Source organism: Pan paniscus, chromosome 5 (assembly GCF_029289425.2).
Source record: "Pan paniscus chromosome 5, NHGRI_mPanPan1-v2.0_pri, whole genome shotgun sequence".
Lineage (NCBI taxonomy): Eukaryota > Metazoa > Chordata > Mammalia > Primates > Hominidae > Pan > Pan paniscus.
The window spans coordinates 137,092,223-137,114,089 of record NC_073254.2 but is presented as its reverse complement, the minus strand read 5'-3'; positions in this window follow the sequence as shown (position 1 = coordinate 137,114,089).

Genomic DNA, 21,867 nt, shown 5'->3' with positions numbered 1-21,867 from the left:
GCCCTTTAAAATATAACCTTATCAGATTCAACAGATTAATGTTCTAGTAAATCATAGAGTATTTGTTGTGGAGGGCCTATCTATTTTCTTTTACAGTTTACAGAAATCTAGTGGTTTCCAGTAAGGAGGTGCATGTACCCAGGGGGCTCTTAAGACAGTCCATTGAGGCCAGGCGCAGTGGCTCACATCTGTAATCCCAGCACTTTGGGAGGCCGAGGTGGGCGGATCACGAGGTCAGGAGATCGAGGCCATCCTGGCTAACACAGTGAAACCCCGTCTCCACTAAAAATACAAAAAAAAAAGTCTTCTTTTGAGAAGTGTCTGTTCATTTCCTTCGCCCACTTTTTGATGGGGTTGTTTTTTTCTTGTAAATTTGTTTGAGTTCATTGTAGATTCTGGATATTAGCCCTTTGTCAGATGAGTAGGTTGCGAAAATTTTCTCCCATTTTGTAGGTTGCCTGTTCACTCTGATGGTAGTTTCTTTTGCTGTGCAGAAGCTCTTTAGTTTAATTAGATCCCATTTGTCAATTTTGTCTTTTGTTGCCATTGCTTTTGGTGTTTTAGACATGAAGTCCTTGCCCATGCCTATGTCCTGAATGGTAGTGCCTAGGTTTTCTTCTAGGGTTTTTATGGTTTTAGGTCTAACGTTTAAGTCTTTAATCCATGTTGAATTGATTTTTGTATAAGGTGTAAGGAAGGGATCCAGTTTCAGCTTTCTACATATGGCTAGCCAGTTTTCCCAGCACCATTTATTAAATAGGGAATCCTTTCCCCATTGCTTGCTTTTCTCGGGTTTGTCAAAGATCAGATAGTTGTAGATATGCGGCATTATTTCTGAGGGCTCTGTTCTGTTCCATTGATCTATATCTCTGTTTTGGTACCAGTACCATGCTGTTTTGGTTACTGTAGCCTTGTAGTATAGTTTGAAGTCAGGTAGTGTGATGCCTCCAGTTTTGTTCTTTTGGCTTGGGATTGACTTGGCGATGCGGGCTCTTTTTTGGTTCCATATGAACACATTTATGCAGCCAAAAAACACATGAAAAAATGCTCATCATCACTGGCCATCAGAGAAATGCAAATCAAAACCACAATGAGATACCATCTCACACCAGTTAGAATGGCAATCATTAAAAAGTCAGGAAACAACAGGTGCTGGAAAGGATGTGGAGAAATAGGAACACTTTTACACTGTTGGTGGGACTGTAAACTAGTTCAACCATTGTGGAAGTCAGTGTGGCGATTCCTCAGGGATCTAGAACTGGAAATACCATTTGACCCAGCCATCCCATTACTGGGTATATACCCAAAGGATTATAAATCATGCTGCTATAAAGACACATGCACACATATGTTTATTGTGGCATTATTCACAATAGCAAAGACTTGGAACCAACCCAAATGTCCAACAATGATAGACTGGATTAAGAAAATGTGGCACATATACACCATGGAATACTATGCAGCCATAAAAAATGATGAGTTCATGTCCTTTGTAGGGACATGGATGAAATTGGAAATCATCATTCTCAGTAAACTATCGCAAGAACAAAAAACCAAACACCGCATATTCTCACTCATAGGTGGGAATTGAACAATGAGATCACATGGACACAGGAAGGGGAATATCACACTCCAGGGACTGTTGTGGGGTAGGGGGAGGGGGGAGGGATAGCATTGGGAGATATACCTAATGCTAGATGACGAGTTAGTGGGTGCAGCGCACCAGCATGGCACATCTATACATATGTAACTAACCTGCACAATGTGCACACGTACCCTAAAACTTAAAGTATAATAAAAAATAAATAAATAAATAAATAAAAATACAAAAAAATTAGCCGGGCGTTGTGGCGGGCGCCTGTAGTCCCAGCTACTTGGGAGGATGAGGCAGGAGAATGGCGTGAACCCAGGAGGCGGAGTTTGCAGTGAGCCGAGATCACCCTGCTGCACTCCAGCCTGAGCGACAGAGCGAGACTCCACCTCAAAAAAGAAAAAAAAAAAAAAGTCCATTGAGATGTGGAAAGAGCATACTATATTTATGCTAACATTTCACCTAAAAATAAGGAAGAAATATTATTTACTATTATTTAACATACAAAATGACACACACACTCTCACATTAAGTATGCAGCGTATCCTGAGCAAAAGTCAAAAAGTTCCGTCAATGCGAGGATTGGCATCAATGCAATACAGCTTCCTTTGTTAAATTATTCACTTGCAAGGCCGGGTGCGGTGGCTCACGCCTGTAATCCCAGCACTTTGAGAGGCCGAGGAGGGCGGATCACGAGGTCAGGAGTTCGAGACCAACCTGGCCAACATGGTGAAACCCCGTCTCTACTAAAAATACAAAATTATCCGGTCGTCGTGACACATAGCTGTAATCCCAGATACTTGGGAGGCTGAGGCCAGAGAATCGCTTGAATCCAGGAGGCAGAGGCTGCAGTGAGCCAAGATCTCGCCATTGCACTCCAGCCTGGGCAACAAGGGCAAGACTCTGTCTCAAACAAACAAACAAAAAAACAAACAAAACAAAAAACAACAAAAAAATTCACTTGCAAGTTATTTTGCTATAGTTCAGTTAAGTGGATTTACAGTGTAGAGTATTGAATTGTTACTAAATAAAATTAACAAATACTTAAAAAGATCCCCACCCCCTAATTAAAATGTGAATTGAAGATGATACTAATAATGCAAGTACAAGGGAAAAGTGATAGGGCTGACAACTCTATTCACATCTGACAAATTCTGACGATGGTGAACACCAGTATATCAAATAAAATGCATTGAATATAGAACAAGACCTTTGAATTGTTGTACAGTAAAGTATTAAACCCAGAGTTTTCAAAACTAAGCATATTCAATCGATTCTTCTTACTATTAAGTAAGTAAAATTATTTAAAATATTGTGCATTTCACTTTTTCATCCTTTAAAGCCAGGTTTTTTGGGAGGCATAATTTATATAGAGTAAAATTCATCCTATTTCAATGCACAGTTCGGTGAATTTAAACATGTGTACCTAGTCAAGTAATAATCACGTAATGTTATATAGTTTTATCACCCCCCAAATTTACTGTTGCCTTTTTGCAGTCACTCCCTCTCCCCACAACCTGAGCCCCTGGAAACAATTGATCTCATCATATAAATGGAATCGTACAATATGTAGCTTTTAGTGTTTAGCTTCTTTCACTGAGCATAATGCTTCATTTTTAAAAAAATGGTCTTGAGATAATTGTAGATTGACAGGTAAGAAGTGATAGAGACCCATGTATCCTTTGCACAGTTTCCGCCAATGGTAACATCTTGCAAAACTGTTGTACAATATTTCAACCATGATGTTTACATTGATGCAGTCAAGGTAGAGAACATTTTCATCACACAAGGATCCCTCTTATTGCCTTTTTATAGTCACAATCACTTCCTTCAAATCCCCAACCCCTCCTTAACACCTGGCAACCAATAATCTATTCTCCATTTCTATGATAAAGTCATCTCAAGGGGATCATTAAAGTCTGGAAACAATAGATGCTGGCAAGGACGTGGAGAAATAGGAACGCTTTTACACTGTTGGTGGGAGTGTAAATTAGTTCAACCATTGTAGAAGACAGTGTGGCGATTCCTCAAGGATATAGAACCAGAAATACCATTTGACCCAGCAATCCCATTATTGGGTATATACCCAAAGGATTATAAATCATTCTACTATAAAGACACATGCACACGTATGTTTATTGCAGCACTATTTACAATAGCAAAGACTTGGAACCAACCCAAATGCCCATCAATGATAGACTGGATAAAGAAAATGTGGCACATATTCACCATGGAATACTATGCAGCCATAAAAAAGAATGAGTTCATGTCCTTTGCGGGGACATGAATGAAGCTGGAAACCATCATTCTTAGCAAACTAACACAGGAACAGAAAAGCAAACACTGCATATTCTCATTCATAAGTGGGAGCTAAACAATGAGAAGACATGGACATAGGGAGGGAAACGTCACACACTGGGGCCTGTTGGGGGGTGGGGGGAAAGGGAGGGAGAGCATTAGGACAAATACTGAATGCATGTGGAGCTTAAAACCTAGATGACAGATTGATAGATGCAGCAAACCACCATCGCACATGTATATCTATGTAACAAACCTGCACGTTCGGCACATGTATCCCAGAACTTGAAGTAAAATAAATAAATAAATAAATAAATAAATAAATAAATAAATAAAATGTAAATGTAATCATATAACATGTATTCTTTGAGGACTGGCTTTTTTCACTTTGCATAATTCTCTGGAGATTCATCCAGGATGTTCTGTGTCTCAATAGTTTATTCTTCTCTACTGCTTAGCAGCATTCCATAGTATGAGTGCACTACAATTTAACCATTCACTCACTGAAAGATATCAGAGTTGCTTCCAGTTTGGGAGTAATATAAACAAAACTGCTACAAATATTTGTGTACAGGTTTTTCTGTGAGCATAAGTCTGCATTTCCCTGGAATAAATGTCCAAGAGTGCAATTACTGGACCATATTGTAGTTGCATATTTAGTTTTAAAAAAAGTCAAATTATTTACCTAAGTAGTTGTACCAATTCATTTTTAACAGCAATGAATGTGTGATCCTATTTCTTTGCATTTTTCCAGCATTTGTTGTAGTCACTACTTTAAAAAATTTCAGTCATTCTCATAGGTATATAGTGAGATCTCATTTTGGTTTTAATTTTTATTTCCCTAATGACTAATGATAAGTAACATCTTCTCATGTGCTTATTTCTGCTTTATACTCCTTCATGAAATGCCTCTTCATGTCTTTTGCATATTTTCTAATTGTAGCAGGTTGTTTTACCATTAAATTTTCAGAATTTAAAAATTACCTTCTAGATAGTAGATCTTTGTCAGATATGTGGTTTGTAAATATTTTCTCCCACTCTATAGATTGCTGAGTTTTTAATCCTCTTATCAGGGTCTTTCACAGAGAAAAAGTTTTATTTTGACAAAGTCTAGTTTATCTATTTTTCCTTTTGTGAATTATGCTTTTGGTGTCAGATCTAAGAACTCTTTGCCTAGCTCTATATCCTGAATATTTTCTTCTAGAAGTTTTATAGCTTTACACTCATGTTTAAGTCTGTGATCATTTTAAGCCACTCTTTGTGAAAGGTGTGAGATTTGAGTCAAGGATAATCTTTTTGGCCTGTAGTCTCCAGAGCTCTGGCACCATTTGTGGAAAAGTCTAGTCTTCCTCTGTTGAATTGGTTGTGCATTCTTGTCACAAATTAGTTGGAAATATTTGTATGAATGTATTTCTAGATTCTCTATTCTGTTCCATTAATTTATTTTTCTATCCCTCCGCTAGTACTACACAGTCTTGATTACTGTAGCTATGTATTAAGTCTTGAGATTGGGTAGACTGATTCTCTCTTTATTTTTCAAAAAATGTTTTAGCTATTCTAGTTCCTTTGCCTTTTCATATTAACTTTAGAATAATCTTGTCTATTTCTACAAAAAAATCTTACTAGTATTTTGAAAGGAATTGCACTGAACTTTCATATCAATTTGTGGGAAATTGACCTCTCTATTATTTCAAGTCTTCTAATCCATGAACACAGTATGCCTCTCCATTTATGTAGATCTTTGATTTGTTGCATTACTGTTGTGCAGTTTTCAGCATACAAGTTTTGTACATGTTTTGTTAGATTTACTCTTAAGTATTTCATTTTTTAAACAATTGCAATTGGCATCGTGTTTTTAATTTTGGTATCCACATGTTTCTTGCCAGTATATAGAAATACAACTGATTTTGGTATGTTTATCTTGTAAACTTACTGAACTCACTTATTAGTTCAAGGAAGTTTTTGGATATTCCTTAGTATTTTGTTCATAGATAATCATTTCATCTGCAAATATGGACAGTTTTATTTCTTCCTTTCCAATCTTATACATCTTTTTTTCCCTTTCATGTGTTACAGTATTGGCTAGAACTTTCAGCACCCTGTTTAATATGAGTGGTGAGAGTGAACATCCTTACCTTGCCCCCAGTCTTAGGGGAAAGCATTCAGTCTTCCACCAGTAAGCCTAATGTTAGCTGCAGATCATCCCCCCTTGTTTTGTAAATTCTCTGTATCAAGCTGAAGAAGTTCCCTTCTGCTCATTTTCTTCTGAGAATTTTTATCATAAACGGGTGTTAAACTTTGTTAATGCTTTTTTTCAGTATTGATTGACATGATTATGCGATTTTTTTTCTTTAGCTTTTTAATATGTTGGATTATATTGCTTATTTTTTAATATTGAACAAATCTTACATTCCTGGAATAAATCCCACTTTGTAATGATGTATACTTTTAATTCCATTTGTTTATTCTTAAAAATAATTTTTGCATATATGATCGTGAGAGATAATAATCTGTAGTTTTCTTTTGTTGTACTGCCCTTGTTTCTTTTTGGTGTCAGGATAATACTAGCTTTATAAAATGAATTGTGTTCTCCTCTATTTCATAGAAAAGATCCTGTAGAATTTGTGTCACTTCTTCTTTAAATGCTTAGTAGAATTCTTCAGTGAAACTATCTGGTCCTAGAGATTCCTTTTTTGAGAGTTTTAAAATTATGAATTAAATTTCCTTAATAATTTTAAGGTTATTTGAATTTTAAGGTTATTTAATATTGGATGTGAGTTGTCGTGGTTTGTATTTTTTGAGAAAGGGTTCCATTTTGTCTACATTATAAAACTTACTTGTGTGGAGTTATTTTTAGTTTTCCTCTATTATCCTTTTGATGTCTGCAGAGTCTGTAGTGACCTCTCTGCTCCACGTTTGGTAAGGTAATTTGCATCTTCTCTCATTTATTCTTTATCAGTCTGTTTAGAGATTTTTCAGTTTTATCAATCTTTTCAAAGTATCAGCTCTTTGTATTGTTGATTTTCTCTATAGTTTTTTTGTTCTCAGTTGATGTCTATTCTTATTTAAATTACCTACTTCATACTATTTGCTTTAGGTTTAGTTTGCTCTTTTAGGTTCTTGAGGCAGGAGATTAGATTATTGATCTGAAAGTTTTCTTTTTCCCAATGTATATATTTAGTTCTATAAATGTGCCTCTCCGTAATGCGTTAGATACTTTCCACCATTTTGATAGATCGAGTTTTCATTTTTATTCAATTCAGCATATTTTTTAAATTTCCCTCTAGACTTTCTCTTTGACCCATGGATTATTTAGAAGTGTGTTGTTTAGTTTCTGAGTGTTTTGAGAGTAAAGTTTCCTGTTATCTTTCTGTTATTGATCCTAATTTTGTTCCATTATAATCAGAGAATACAGTTCGTATGATTCCAATTATTTTAAATTTGTTAAGGTTCGTTTTATGGCCCAGGATACGGTGTCTCTTGATACATGTTCTATAGGTATTTAAAAATAACATGTATTCTGTTGTTGGATGGTATATTCTTTAAATGTCTGTTAGATCCTCTTGGTTGATGGTTAATCAGTGTTGACAGTTCTTTTCTTTTAGTGCTTGAAAAATAGTATGCTACTTCCTTCTGGCCTCCATGGTTTCTGATGAGAAACTGCTATCATTTGCTTCATTTTTCCTAGAGGTAAGGTGTTTTTTTTAGGTCTACTTCAATTTTAAAAATTTTAATTTGTATTTCATTTTCCAAGTTTAATTGTGATATGCCCTGGTATGTATTTTTTGGATTTTTCCTATTTGAGGCTTACTCGGCTTCTTGAATCTGTAGGCTTATGTCTCTTGGCAAATTTTGGAAGTTTTCATCCATTATTTCTTCAAATACTTTTTCAGCCTCACCTGCTTCCTTCTCTTCTTCTGGGATTCTGATGACTTCAACATTAGATCTTTTGCTTTAGTCCTAAATGTCTTTCAGGCTCTATTCATCTTTTTATTTCAGTCTATTTCATTGTTCAGATTAGGAAATTTCCATTGTTTTAAATTTTGGATCACTGATTATCTCCTATATTCCCTCCTTTTTTTGTTATTGAGTTTATCCACTGAACTTTTTCATTTCAACTATTATATTTTTCGGTTCTAAAGTTTCCACTGGATTCTTCTTTATATCTCCTATTTATTTGCTGAGGCTTTCTATTTTTTGTTTCAAGCATGTTTATAATTGCTTGTTGAAGCATTTTTATCATGGCTTCTTTAATATCTTTGCCAAATAACTCTAACATGTGTGTCATCTTGATGTTGGCATCTACTGATTGTCTTTTATCATTCTGTTGATAAATATTTCTGGTTCTTGGTATGATGAGTGATTTTTTAAATTGAAACCTGGACATTTTTGTATTATATTATGAGACTATGGATCTCCTACTTTAATTGGGTTTCTCTGATGTTGTTCTGCCTGAGGAATGGGGCTCACGACCTTGTTAATTCCAGGTTTCTTACTCAGCCTTTAAGGGGGTCTCCTCATTACTACTGGGGGGGAATGGGAGTTCTGGCTCTCCCTACATCCTTGACTGATTCCATGTGGACAGTGGCTTAATCAATGGGTGATGGTGAAGTCCTGACTCTCCACCAGGTCATCTCTGATGACATTCCTGCAGGGAGAGAGAGGAATATCTCATTACAGCTGGGTAGGGCTGGAGCTATTAACACCATAGGCTAGGGTGTTATTACAGGATGGTTGGGGGTGACACTTTTAGTCTTAGGGTGGCCTCCTCTGACATCACCCTAGCAGTGTGTTGGGCATCTCTTTATAGTCTGGTGAGGATGGAAGTCTAGGCTCTTTATTCAGCCTTTTCTAGCATGGATGGAGACAAAGCCAAGATTTTAAATATTTGGCTAGAGTAGACTATTTATTGTCTATAAGCTTTCTGTCTTGCTAGGCTTCTCCTTTCCTTGTCCTTTGGCTAAGGAGAGCAGACTTTTGTTAGTGCAAGAAGATTTGATAGTCATCCTTATTGCTGTATATATCAGTAGGATTTTTCCTGTATATGCTAAGTTGTATTCTATTCTATGGGTATACCACAATTTGTTCATCCATTCAATAGTTGTTGGCCATTGTGTTGTTTGCAGCTTTGGGTAATTATGACTAAAGATGTTATAAAGATGTTACAAGTAGTCACATGTAGGTCTTTGCAAGTACATTGTTTCTATTTTTCTTGGGTAAGACCTAGGAGTGGGATTTATGGGTTGTATGATAAGTATGTGTTTAACTTTTTAAGAACTTACCAAACAATTTTCCAAAATAATTGTACAATTTTGCATTCTCACCAGCAATTTATAAGAGTTTCAGTTGTTCTGCATCAGCATATTGATAGGTATGTAGTAATATCTAACTGTGTTTTAATTGCATTTTCCTGTTTGCTGATGATGTTGGATATCTTTTCATGTGCTTATGTCTTATCGATATCTCTTCTGTAATTAAATACTTTTTGCTCACTTTTTGAATTGGGTTATCTTATTATTTAGTTTAGAATGTTCTTTATATATTATAGATGCAACTTATGTGATATACATTTAGTAAATATTTTTTATTCTTTTATTTTTATTATCTATGTTATATTATATAAGGTATATAATATATAAATAAAATAACATAATAGGAATAGCCAAGAAAGTTCTTGTTTCCTCTTGACTCATACCTCAACCCCTTCTCCCTTTTTCTCTTTTTAGTCCTCTAGTAGTTACAGTTGATTCCAATCATCCTGTCCCACTACCTATCACTTTAGGTTTTTAATTTTCCTTTGTGGTTGATGGATTAAGTATCTCGAATGTAAGGAAGGTATATACATAGGTTGGGGTAGCATCAATCTTATTACATTCAGCTGATCAGATAAAATATAAATACTTTCACAATATTCACAATTCATAATATTTTAAGAATTTATCATTAAAAGATTCTAAACATCTGAAGGCAAGAAAACGGTGTAAATGGAGAATTGGAGATCTTTGTCTAGGTTTTCATTTATACCAAAACTAAGTCCTTCCTATTTCCTGAAACCTGACCCTCTTCCTTTTATCTCAGTGAGTGGTATCATAATGAAATAGTCACTGCAGCCAAAGATCTGAGAATTATCCTAGACTCTCTTTTTCTCACAAATAATTCATTATTACATCTGTCAATTATGTCTTCTTATTATTTCTGCATCTTTTCTCTCTCTCCCAGCCCTTCTACCACCATACTATTAAAGCGGCCCTTTATCTAGTACCTGACCGCTTGGTTCTCAAACACTGGTATGATCAGAATCACCTCAAGGGTTTGTCAAAACAGATTTTTGGGTCCTATCTACAGAGGTTCTGATTCTGTAGGTCTGAGTAAGACCAGTTAATTTACATCTCTATCAAATTCTTAGGTGATGCCAAGGTTGCTGGTTCAAGGGCCATACTTTGAGATTCACTGTCATTGACTGTAACAAAAAGTTTCTACCTGCCCTCCAGAATCGCTGTCCCACTACTTAACAAATAAAATCCAAGCTCCTTATTCATGCCTAATCCATCCCTTATTTACAAAGAATGAGAGTGGTGCAGAGACTGTGCTTAGTAACACTGAGGATCCAGGGATGAACAAGTCACTCTCATTGCCTCAAAGTGCATAGCTCAAAGCATAGCTGTGAGATTGCAGGTGGCACAATACTGGCTTCATCGCCATGTGACCTGTGCAGTCCCACAAAACCCTGTGTTTAGAATGGCTTCATCCTTGGTTTCATGTTCTGCTATTGCCATCTTGAAATTCTTAATAACTTTTGAACAAGAGTTCCTGCATTTTAATTTTGCACTGGGCCTCACCACTATGTACCAGTCCTTGGTGGCAGGAAGGCCAGCTGGGTTACTCCATTCTCATGCTGCCAATAAAGACTTACCTGAGACTGGGTAATTTATAAAGGAAAGAGTTTTAATTGACTTACAGTTCCACAGAGCTGGGGAGGCCTTAGGAAACTTACAATCATGGTAGAAGGGGGAGAAAACACATCCTTCTTCACATGGCAGCAGAAAGAAGAATGAGAGCTAGGAGGGGAAAAGCCCCTTATAAAACCATCAGATCTCATGAGACTCGTTCAGTATCATGAGAATAGCATGAGGGCAATCGCCCCCATGATTCAATTACCTCCCACCAGGTCCCTCCCATGACACATGAACTATAATTCAAGATGAGATTTGGGTGGGGACACAGCTAGGCAATATCACCAGCCCTAAGAAAATTTACTTTTTCAGCTTTTACTACTGGTCAAGGCTTTCGTTTTAGTTCCACATCCAATCTTTCTGTGATAGTTGAGCCTCATTAAACTTAGCTGACCTGGGTTTATAAAAGCAATATTCTTCACTAGGCAAAATAGAGGTAAAAATTCTGATGGGTGGCTCTGGCCATGAATGCAGAAATTTTCTTCAGCCCCTCAAAATATACTAGGGGATGCCAACTGATAGTGGGTTTTCTGGAGAGTTTCTCAGCTTTGTTGAAAATCAAGAATCCTTGTAATACTTATATTTTCCTTTTGAGAACTGGACGGCATATCTGCCACCACACATATGTGGGGATCATAAAATCACCATATATTTAGAGCTTGGAGGACTCATAAATGTTGGTAGTTTATCATATCCAGTCCCTGTCTATGACTAGATTCTAAAAGGGATAGATGAGGCTAAAAGCCTTCCATGAAATAATCCCATCCCCAGGTATCATCTTTCTCATCTTGAATCATCTATAATTTGCTTTGAACTCATGAAGTCCTAAAACCTGAGAATGTCATGGAAGCTCATGATGTGCTTCCTGCAAAAAGTTACCTTTAGGCCTGAGAGCTCCACCACCAATACCTGTTGAAACCCAGAAACAAAGGGGATTGTCAGAGTCAGATCCTCATGTTTCCCAGGCTCTTACTCTTTAGAGGTCTTGTTTTATTTTTATTTTTTTTATTATTATTATACTTCAAGTTCTAGAGTACATGTGCACAACGTGCAGATTACATGTGCCGTGATGGTGTGCTGCACCCGTTAAGTTGTCATTTACATTAGGTATATCTCCTAATGCTATCCCTCTCCCCTTCCCCTACCCCATGACAGGCCCTGGTGTGTGATGTTCCCCACCCTGTGTCTAAGTGTTCTCATTGTTCAATTCCCACCTATGAGTGAGAACATGAGGTGTTTGGTTTTCTGTCCTTGCGATAGATTGCTGAGAATGATGGTTTCCAGCTTCATCCATGTCCCTATAAAGGACACGAAGTCATCCATTTTTATGGTTGCATGGTATTCCATGGTGTATATGTGACACATTTTCTTAATCCAGTCTATCATTGATGGACATTTGGATTGGTTCCAAGTCTTTGCTATTGTGAATAGTGCTGCAATAAACATATGTGTACCTGTGTCTTTATAGCAGCATGATTTATAATCCTTCGGGCATATACCCAGTAATGGGATGGCTGGATCAAATGGCATTTCTAGTTCCAGATCCTTGAGGAATCGCCACACTGTCTTCCACAATGGTTGAACTAGTTTACAATCCCCCAACAATGTAAAAGCGTTCCTATTTCTCCACATCCTCTCCAGCACCTGTTGTTTCCTGACTTTTTAATGATTGCCATGCTAACTGGTGTGAGATGGTATCTCATTGTGGTATTGATTTTCATTTCTGAATAAAATACCTAGGAATCCAACTCACAAAGGATGTGAAGGACCTCTTCAAGGAGAACTACAAACCACTGCTCAACGAAATAAAAGAGGACACAAACAAATGAAACAACATTCCATGCTTATGAATAGGAAGAATCAATATTGTTAAAATGGCCATACTGCCCAAGGTAATTTATAGATTCAGTGCCATCCCCATCAAGTTACCAATGACTTTCTTCTCAGAATTGGAAAAAAAACTACTTTAAAGTTCATATAGAACCAAAAAAGAGCCCGCATTGCCAAGACAATCCTAAGCCAAAAGAACAAAGTTGGAGGCATCACGCTACCTGACTTCAAACTATACTACAAGGCTACAGCAACCAAAACAGCATGGTACTGGTACCAAAACAGAGATATAGACCAATGGAACAGAATAGAGCCCCTGGAAATAATGCCACACATCTACAACCATCTGATCTTTGACAACCCTGACAAAAACAAGAAATGGGGAAAGGATTCCCTGTTTAATAAATGGTGCTGGGAAAACTGGCTAGCCATATGTAGAAAGCTGAAACTGGATCCCTTCCTTACACCTTATAAAAAATCAATTCAAGATGGATTAAAGACTTAAATGTTAGACCTAAAACCATAAAAACCCTAGAAGAAAACCTAGGCGATACCATTCAGGACATAGGCATGGGCAAGGACTTTATGACTAAAACACCAAAAGCAATGGCAACAAAAGCCAAAATTGACAAATGGGATCTAATTAAACTAAAGAGCTTCTGCACATCAAAAGAAACTACCATCAGAGTAAGCAGGCAACCTATAGAATGGGAGAAAATTTTTACAATCTACTCATCTGACAAAGAGCTAATATCCAGAATCTACAAAGAACTTAAACAAATTTACAAGAAAAAAATCAAACAAGCCCATCAAAAAGTGGGCAAAGGATATGAACAGACACTTCTCAAAAGAAGACATTTATGCAGCCAACAGACACATGAAAAAATAGAGGTCTTGTTTTGTAAAAGAAATAGTGGAATGTTACTTATCATGTGTGTATGTGATTATTTGTGTATGTGAATGTGGACATTTATGCATTTGGTGGTGGTGTTTGGGATGTGTATGTTTAAGGGAATATTAAAGCCTAATTGTGTGATTTAGCATTTGAAAACTCCACATTCTTCCTATAGCTGGAGGGAGTAAAAAGAGCCTATTATCATTTTCAGGCCAGATGTTTTACTTAACTGAGCCAGTCTGATCCCTGCACCTGTCTAGGACCAGCAGTTGCAGGATTAGTGTAAGAGGCTGAATTAAAAAATCTGGACAACTGTTAGCAGACAAGTGAATGGTGTGAAAATGAACAGACTTTCAGCATAAAGGATTTACTGTTTATGACATGAGGCAATGCACATCACTGGCAGGAAAACTTGAGCATGCCCTGTTACCTCTCTGTCCGTGCATGCTCATATACATTACCAAGTGACAATTACAGGGACTTTGAGTGAGTGGAGAAACAGAAGTAGGGGGTTGGGGTTAAGGTTGGAGAAACAGAGACATATTATCCCATCCATCTGTGAGACAGCCGTAGAGTTGCACAAAATTATATATTATTTCTGGTGGATTATAACAATTATAAAAGGAAGAAAACAGGCCCCACCACCATAAAGATTTTTTTTAACCATGCATCTTCAATGAAACAATGACTTGTTACCCAAAAGTAATTCCTTCCTAAAGGGTAATTTACTTTTCTCATAATATAGCAGATAAGCATATACTAGTTTTTATAAAAGCAAAACAAACAAAAAACTTCTCAAATTGTTTATTAGGGCTAAACTAGATGTAACTGGGAAATTCTGAGTGGTCCCAACAAGTAAGAAGACTTTTTCTCCCACTTTAAGGCAATACACCCCTGTGTCCCCCAACATACACACTCATACTTGAGTGCTTTACTCATCTGGCTAAAATATAAAGTTTAATGCTATCCTTTAGAATAACTGAATTCCAGTGTGTTCTCCATTATTCAGCTTTTTGTTACATATGATTTATTATACACACATACATCTTAAAATAATATCAAAATGACTCATGCCTTGGTTAAGAAAAAGAGGAAAAACTTGTTAATGTGGACTTGCATGCTCATTATTTTCAGGAGAAATGCACTAGATTTAGTCTAGCCCTGGCGCCACCTCACCGTGTGCATGGGACCCTGGACAAGGCACCTCCTTGAGCCTTGGTTCTTCAGTCCCAGGATTCTTGTAGGGATTAAGGAAGCTAACGTATATGAAAAGCACATCCTAATTTGTGAACTGGTTTACACGTGTTAGCTCTTACTTTCAACTGAATTTATGGAAGGAAATCTGAAGCTAATTGGTGTTAGATTATCTTAAGAATGGTGATGAAATCAAATTTACTTACAATAAAAGCAACTGGATTTATACTTCAAGCACATATATGATACGGGAATTCTTTCAAATAGGCAAAAAGATATTATTCCTTTATGAACTTTAGTCATGCTAAGGTCCTTGTAATCATTCATTCAACCAGTAATACAACTGGGCACCTATATTGTGGCAGCCCCAGGGATACAGTGATAAGCCACAATGCTTGTTCTCATGGGACTGCTAAGGAAAACAGACATCAAATAGGCAATTACATAAACAAATATTTGATTATAAGTGCATTGTGCTCTGGAGGGGGAAGTGTAAGTCCCAAGAGAGAATATAAAAGGTATACCTGAGCCAACAGAGGCGTCAGCTAAGGCTTCCATGAGGAAGTGATGTTTAAATATTATAGTCTTCTATGTAACAGAAGTCAGAGTGCTTATCTTTAATTTTGAACTGTGGTTTATGTTGTTCTTTCAGATACTTGTACACTAGAGAATGTAGGGTTTACTTTTTTTAAGCTATAATGTTATATGCTATGATTTTTCAAGGCTTCTTTGGCTTGCAAGTGATATCTCAAAATTGACTTAAGCAAAAAGGGAAATATATTGGCTTACATAACTGAATAGTACTGGGATTCTACTTTTTGGTATGATTGGATATTGGGGCAAACCATATCATCAGGATTAGGACTCTCTCCATCTCTTAGTCTCTACTTTCCCAAGATAGATTTATTCATCCTTTGAATGATCTTCTCTTTCCCAGTAGTTCCAAAGGAAACTCCAAAATCGAATCCTTTTTGCTGAACCTGGGTAATATGCTCACTTCTGGAGGTGAAGGTGGGGCTTGGCAGGGGACAACCTCATACCAATCAGACTAACAGAGGAGGAAAGGCAGGTGTTCAAGGATAACCATTAAGAAAAAGGAGAAATGAATGGGGAGCAAGCAGAAGCACTTGTTCACTGCATCCTGGAACCAATCTCCTTTGTCTAGTGTCATGATTCTCAATCTTTATAGTATTTTTGTATTAGTTTTATATTGCTGTGTAAAAAGTTACCACAAATGTATCATTTTAAAACAGGTATGGCATACCATTGTTCTCAGTTCAGGGTATCAAAAGGCTAAAATAAATGTGTTGGGTGGGTTGAGTTCTCAATGGGAGGCTCAAGGTCTTCCAGTGACCTAGGAAGAGCTTGCTTCCAAGGTCTTTGGCCAAATTCAGTTACAGTTGACCCTTAAACAACATGGGAGTTGTGGCACTGACTCCCTGCATAGTAAAAAAAAATCATATATCTCTTTTGACTCCCCTAAAACTTACCACTGATAGACTACTCTTGACTGAAAGCCTTACTGATAACATAGATAGCTGATTAATATGGAATTTGTATATTATATGTATTATATACAGTTTTCTTAAAATAAGGTAAGCTAAAGAAAAGAAAATGATATTAAGAAAATTATAAGGAAGAGAAAATATATTTACTATTAATTAAGTGAGAATGGACTGTCATAAAGGTCTTCATCCTCATCATCATCATGTTGAGTAGGCTGAAGAAGAGGAGGAAGAGGAAGGGTTGGTCTTGCTGGCTCAAGGGTGGCAGAGGTGGAAGAGGTGGGGGAAGTGAAAGGGGAGGTAGGAGAGGCAGGCATACTTGGTGTCACGTTATGGGAATACATGGTAATTTCTTCTGAATTTTTTGCCTTATTTCTCTGAGTTTCTATGTAGTACCAATCCTTCTACAGCTTGCTTTCGTTTCAGTGCCCATATCATAGAAAGGTCCATGTCATAAAAGAAGTCAAAAGCAGTCCTGAATAATCAGAACCCTTCTGATGGATTGTCTAATGTCAATTTGCTTTCTGGCACTACTGCTTCTATGTCCTCTTCCTCATTGGCCCTGATTCAGAAGTACTCATCTCTATCAGGTTGACTTCTGTGATTTCCTTTAGTATGTTGTCTATTATCTCTTGAATTTCTCCAAGATTCATATCCTGAAACCCTTTGCCTCCCACCTTCTTTTGCCATACCCACATACTCTTCATGATTTGCTTGATTGGCTCTGTAAATCCTGTGAAGTCATGCGCAGCATCTGGACATGGTTTTCTCCAGCAGAAATTTATTGTTTCGGGCCATGTGGCTTTCACGTTTTTTTCTATAACAATGATGACATTTTTAATGGTGCAATCCTTCCAAACTTTAATGATGTTCTCTTTATCGGGGTTCTCTTCCCTAGCATTCACAATCCTTTCTATACAGAACCACGTGTGTGAGCCTTACAGGTCCTAATAACCCCCTGATCTGGAGGCTGAATTAGAGATGCTATGTCTGGGGGCAAGTAGATCACTTTGACGCTTTTGGTGTTGAACTCATGGGTTCTGAGTGGCCAGGAGCATTGTCTAATATATATATATAAAATAATAACATACATATATTATGTATACTATATATATAATAATATATGTCATATATAGTCATATATAGTTATCTATATAGTCATATATATAGTTATATATAGTCATATATAGTTATATATAGTCACATATAGTTATATATAGTCATATATAGTCAGATATAGTCAGATATAGTTATATATATAGTCATATATAGTCATATATATAGTCATATATATATATATATAAAATTAAAGGCAGTTTTTTATTGGCAAGGTTCTTCTGACATCAGGGACAAAGCATCTACGGAACCAAACCAGGAAAATGTTTCTCATTATCCAGCCTTCTTCTTGTACAAGCAAAAGACTTGCAGCTGATGTTTATCTTCTTTCCTCAGGCTTCGTGATAAGCAAAACCCTTATAGATAAGGGCAGTCCTGATAATAAGCCCGACTGCATTTGCACAAAACAGTAGCATTAACCTACCCTTTCCTGCCTCAACTCCTGGTGCTTGCCTCTCTTTTTTACTAATAAATGTACTTTGTAGCATTTTTTTTTCCAGAATGGGGCCCATTAGTGTGCATTAAAAACCTGTTTAGGAAGATATTCCTTCTCAATGTTTTTCTTAATTGCATCTGAACAGTCGTCTACTGCCTCTTGGTAGGCAAAGCTGCTTCTCCTGTTATCTTAACATTTTTAAAGCCAAACCTCTTTCTAGCTTTAGATCTTTCACTTTCATTGTGCTTTAAGTTGTCATATAATGACTTGGTTTTTCCTTGAATCATATTCGAGTCTACAGGTATGCCTTTATTATTCCAATCTTGCACCCACATAAAAGCTGCATTTTCAATACAAGATTAAAAGGCATTTTGTAAAAACTACAACATTTTTGCACCTGCTGGCAAAGCCAGCAATGCCTTCCCAAATGTCCTCTCTCTCTCTGTTTTCTTTCTTTCTTTCTTTTTTTTTTTCAGTAGTTCCTATGCTGGATTCATTTATCTTGAAATGGCAGGGAACTGCAGCTGGAGACCTCAATCTGTGGTACATATCAAGCAATTCAACTTTGTTTTGTAACGTTATGACTTTTCTCTGCCTCTTGGGTACACTTCTAGCATCACTAGTTGCACTTCAGATGGGTTCCGTCGTGTTATTCAAGGTTTACAGTACTGCACTAAACACAATGAAAACTATGTAAGAACCATGAGAGGTCACTTTTTACTATTATATGCAATTTACTGGAGAGATGAACTGCTTACAAGATGATTAGTGTCACATGGCACTTTAAGTGGATACTTGCAACACTTGAGCATACCACAATAGCAACAGGAGGTGGCTACAAAATTATTACAGAAGTACAGCATTTACTACAGTTAATTTTATGCAGTGATGCTTTAATACTGCATCTTTATGTTTTTTACATTTCTCTCAACTGCAAATGGCATCGTATATTATCTGTAAGTATTTGTGTAAGTTTTGATAAATTTCAACTTTTTATAATAGGTTTGTGTATACTTTATGGTAGTAAATGATAAAATAGGCTGGTATCTGTATATATTTTATACAGCCATGCATACCTGACTTTTTATTTTTTTTGATATTTCAGGCTATGCAGTTCATCTGGGAATTTTTTCAAATTGTTGCAAATCTCCACAACATGTTCTAGTACAGTTATTGAAAAAAAAATCGGATATAAATGGACCTGCACAGTTCAAGCTGTGTTATTCGAGGGTGAACTGTATTTGTGGTTGTAAGACTGAGGTTCTCGTTTGCTTGCTGGCTGTCAGCTGGGGCTGCTCTTATCTCCTAGAGGCTGCTTGCATTCCTTTCCATACCATGTGGCTCCCTCTAATAACGGAGGCTTTCTTATGCCTCAAAATATCCGACTTCTTTCTCTGACCTCTAGACCCAAATATAAAAGACAGGTACATCACCTCTTGAATGCTTTGCTGCTTAGAAATTTCTTCTACCAGATACCCTAAATCATCTCTCTCAAGTTCAAAGTTCCACAGATCTCTAGGGCTGGGGCAAAATGCCACCAGTCTCTTTGCTAAAACATTACAAGAGTCACCTTTGCCCCAGTTACCAATAAATTCCTCATCTCCATCTGAGATGACCTCCACCTAGACCTTATTGTCCACATCGCTATCAGGCTTTCAGTCAAAGCCATTCAACAAGTCTCTAGGAAGTTCCAAACTTTCCCACATTTCCCTGTCTTCTTCTGAGCCCTCCAAACTGTTCCAATCTCTGCCTGTTATCCAGTTTCAAAGTTGCTTCCACATTTTTGTGTATCTTTTCAGCAGCACCCCACTCTACTGGTACCAATTTACTCTATTTGTTCTTTTTCACACTGCTGATAAAGACATACCTGAGCCTGGGCAATTTACAAAAGAAAGAGGTTTATTGGACTTACAGTTCCACATGGCTGGGGAGCCCTCATAATCATGGCAGAAGGTGAAAGGCATGTCTCACATCGAGGCTGACAAGAGAAGACAGCTTGCACAGGAAAACTCCCATTGTTAAAGACATCAGATCTCATGAGACCCACTCACTATCACCAGAACAGCATGGGAAAGACCCGCCCTCATGATTCAATCACCTCCCAACAGCTTCCTCCCATGACATGTGGGAATTATGTGAGTTACAATTAAAGATGAGATTTGGGTGGGGGCCAAACCATATCACCTCTCCTGGGGAAGATAATCCCCTGGGTGGCCCCAAGTCAGATTACCAAATAGGTAATGATTGATGCACTGGAAAAATTGAGGAAACCCCAAATTTCCTTTGATAATATTTATTACTAGGATGTTTTAAAAAATCAGACTAAAGTGGACTTTCTTACACTTATTTAATTGCTTAGAATTACTGTAAAATTTTGATTATACAGTATATGTGGAACACAATCTTTTTAGTGCTTTGATGTCTCTAAGTGTCTTAATCTGACCCTGGTTAGCCAATGCCAGCCATGTTCTTTCCCTTGAGAATTTTTAAAGACTTAACAAAAATTGTAGTTAGTAGGATGATGGTGAGTCCTGATTTAAAAGACCACATTGAACTGAGGCCAGAGTTTGCTTCACAACAAGGTAATATTGCATGTCATCTGAAGTATGGGGAAGCAGAAACAGCCTTGAGAAGGGGTCAACAGAAAATAGAACAGACAGACAGATGGACTGGAGAGGACCACACAGTGCTAGGAAGAGGGGAATGCAGACAGGAGGTGACTGGAAATATTCACACTTCCCTAAACCCAGACTGCAATGCCACAATTAAGTTCCATGAGATGCCCTTGTATGCTTCTAAAAGACTGCCTTTTTATGAGTTTCTTTCAGAGGATTTCTATTTTGTAAAACCAAACAATTCTAAATGGTGACACCAAATAACTCCTTCCCCTGTAACCAAAAAATGGCCATTCATTCCTACCCTAAAGATTTCTTAGGCAGAGAAGGTGTTGTTCTAGGTAGAAAGGAAAACACTAAGTGTATAAACATGTCATTGGCCTCAAGGAACTTACTGTTCAGTAGGATACAAAGGTCTGCACAAGCCAATTTAGTCTAGATGGTTTGTACAGAGACCTAAGAGGAGCCCAGAGAAGGAGTCACTTCTGACTGGTGTGACTGTAGAAGACTTCGAGAAGGAGGTTCCTTCGGGACAGAACCTTGAAGAATGGGTCCTCTCAGGGAAGGATCTTTCCTGCACTTCAATGTGCGACCAGCAACCCATCCTCTTCAGAGGGAATGCTCAGGCGTTCAACCTCCCGCCGTGGCAGCCCTGAAGGGAGTTCATGTTACTCCACCTTCCCAAGGCTTTATCTGCCTTTGACTTTGAAGCAAAAGGGAGAAAGGAACGATCAGGCCCTGGCAGGAAGGCCATGAGCATAGCAATTCATTTCTCAACCCCTACATCAAGTGCATTATCTGACAAGCATAATTTTACTTCTGAGGAAAAGAGGGTACAATAAATAAAACTGGGGTCAGAGAAAATTCAGGAGTGGGATAGAAAACAGACTGCATGGCTAGAGCAACAGGGAACCTACTTAGAAGAGATAATAGTGGGAAGGTTGGATGAGATCAGAGAATATATTTCCTTGAATGCCATACTGGCTTCTGGAAGGTGGTGGAAAGCCTCTGAGGTACTCTGAGTGGGGGATATCATAAAGTATTTGTCTGATCTCCCTGATTGCTGCCTCTGCCTAAAAAATACTTTTGTTTGTGTCTTTCTTGGACTGTTTAACACACACACTTCTCTGTTTAGTGATTATCTGTGTAGTAATCCTGGCCTATTCTGATTCGTTCCAGAGGATGAGTGCACATCTCTCAGTGTAGACTAAGTACCTGGCTCAGTGCCCGGCACATTGGTGGCTCCATGCCAACAGCAGGGAGCTTTCCTAGGTGAGTGGGCATGTGGATCACAGAAGAATTTGTACACATGGGTTACTAGTAAACCAGGTGTAGAAATGTGAGATTCTATAGCCCCATCAGATTAAGAATGACAATTACATGACATGATGAATGCAACAGGGCTTTAATTCCGAAAGTCAATTTAATTTTTTG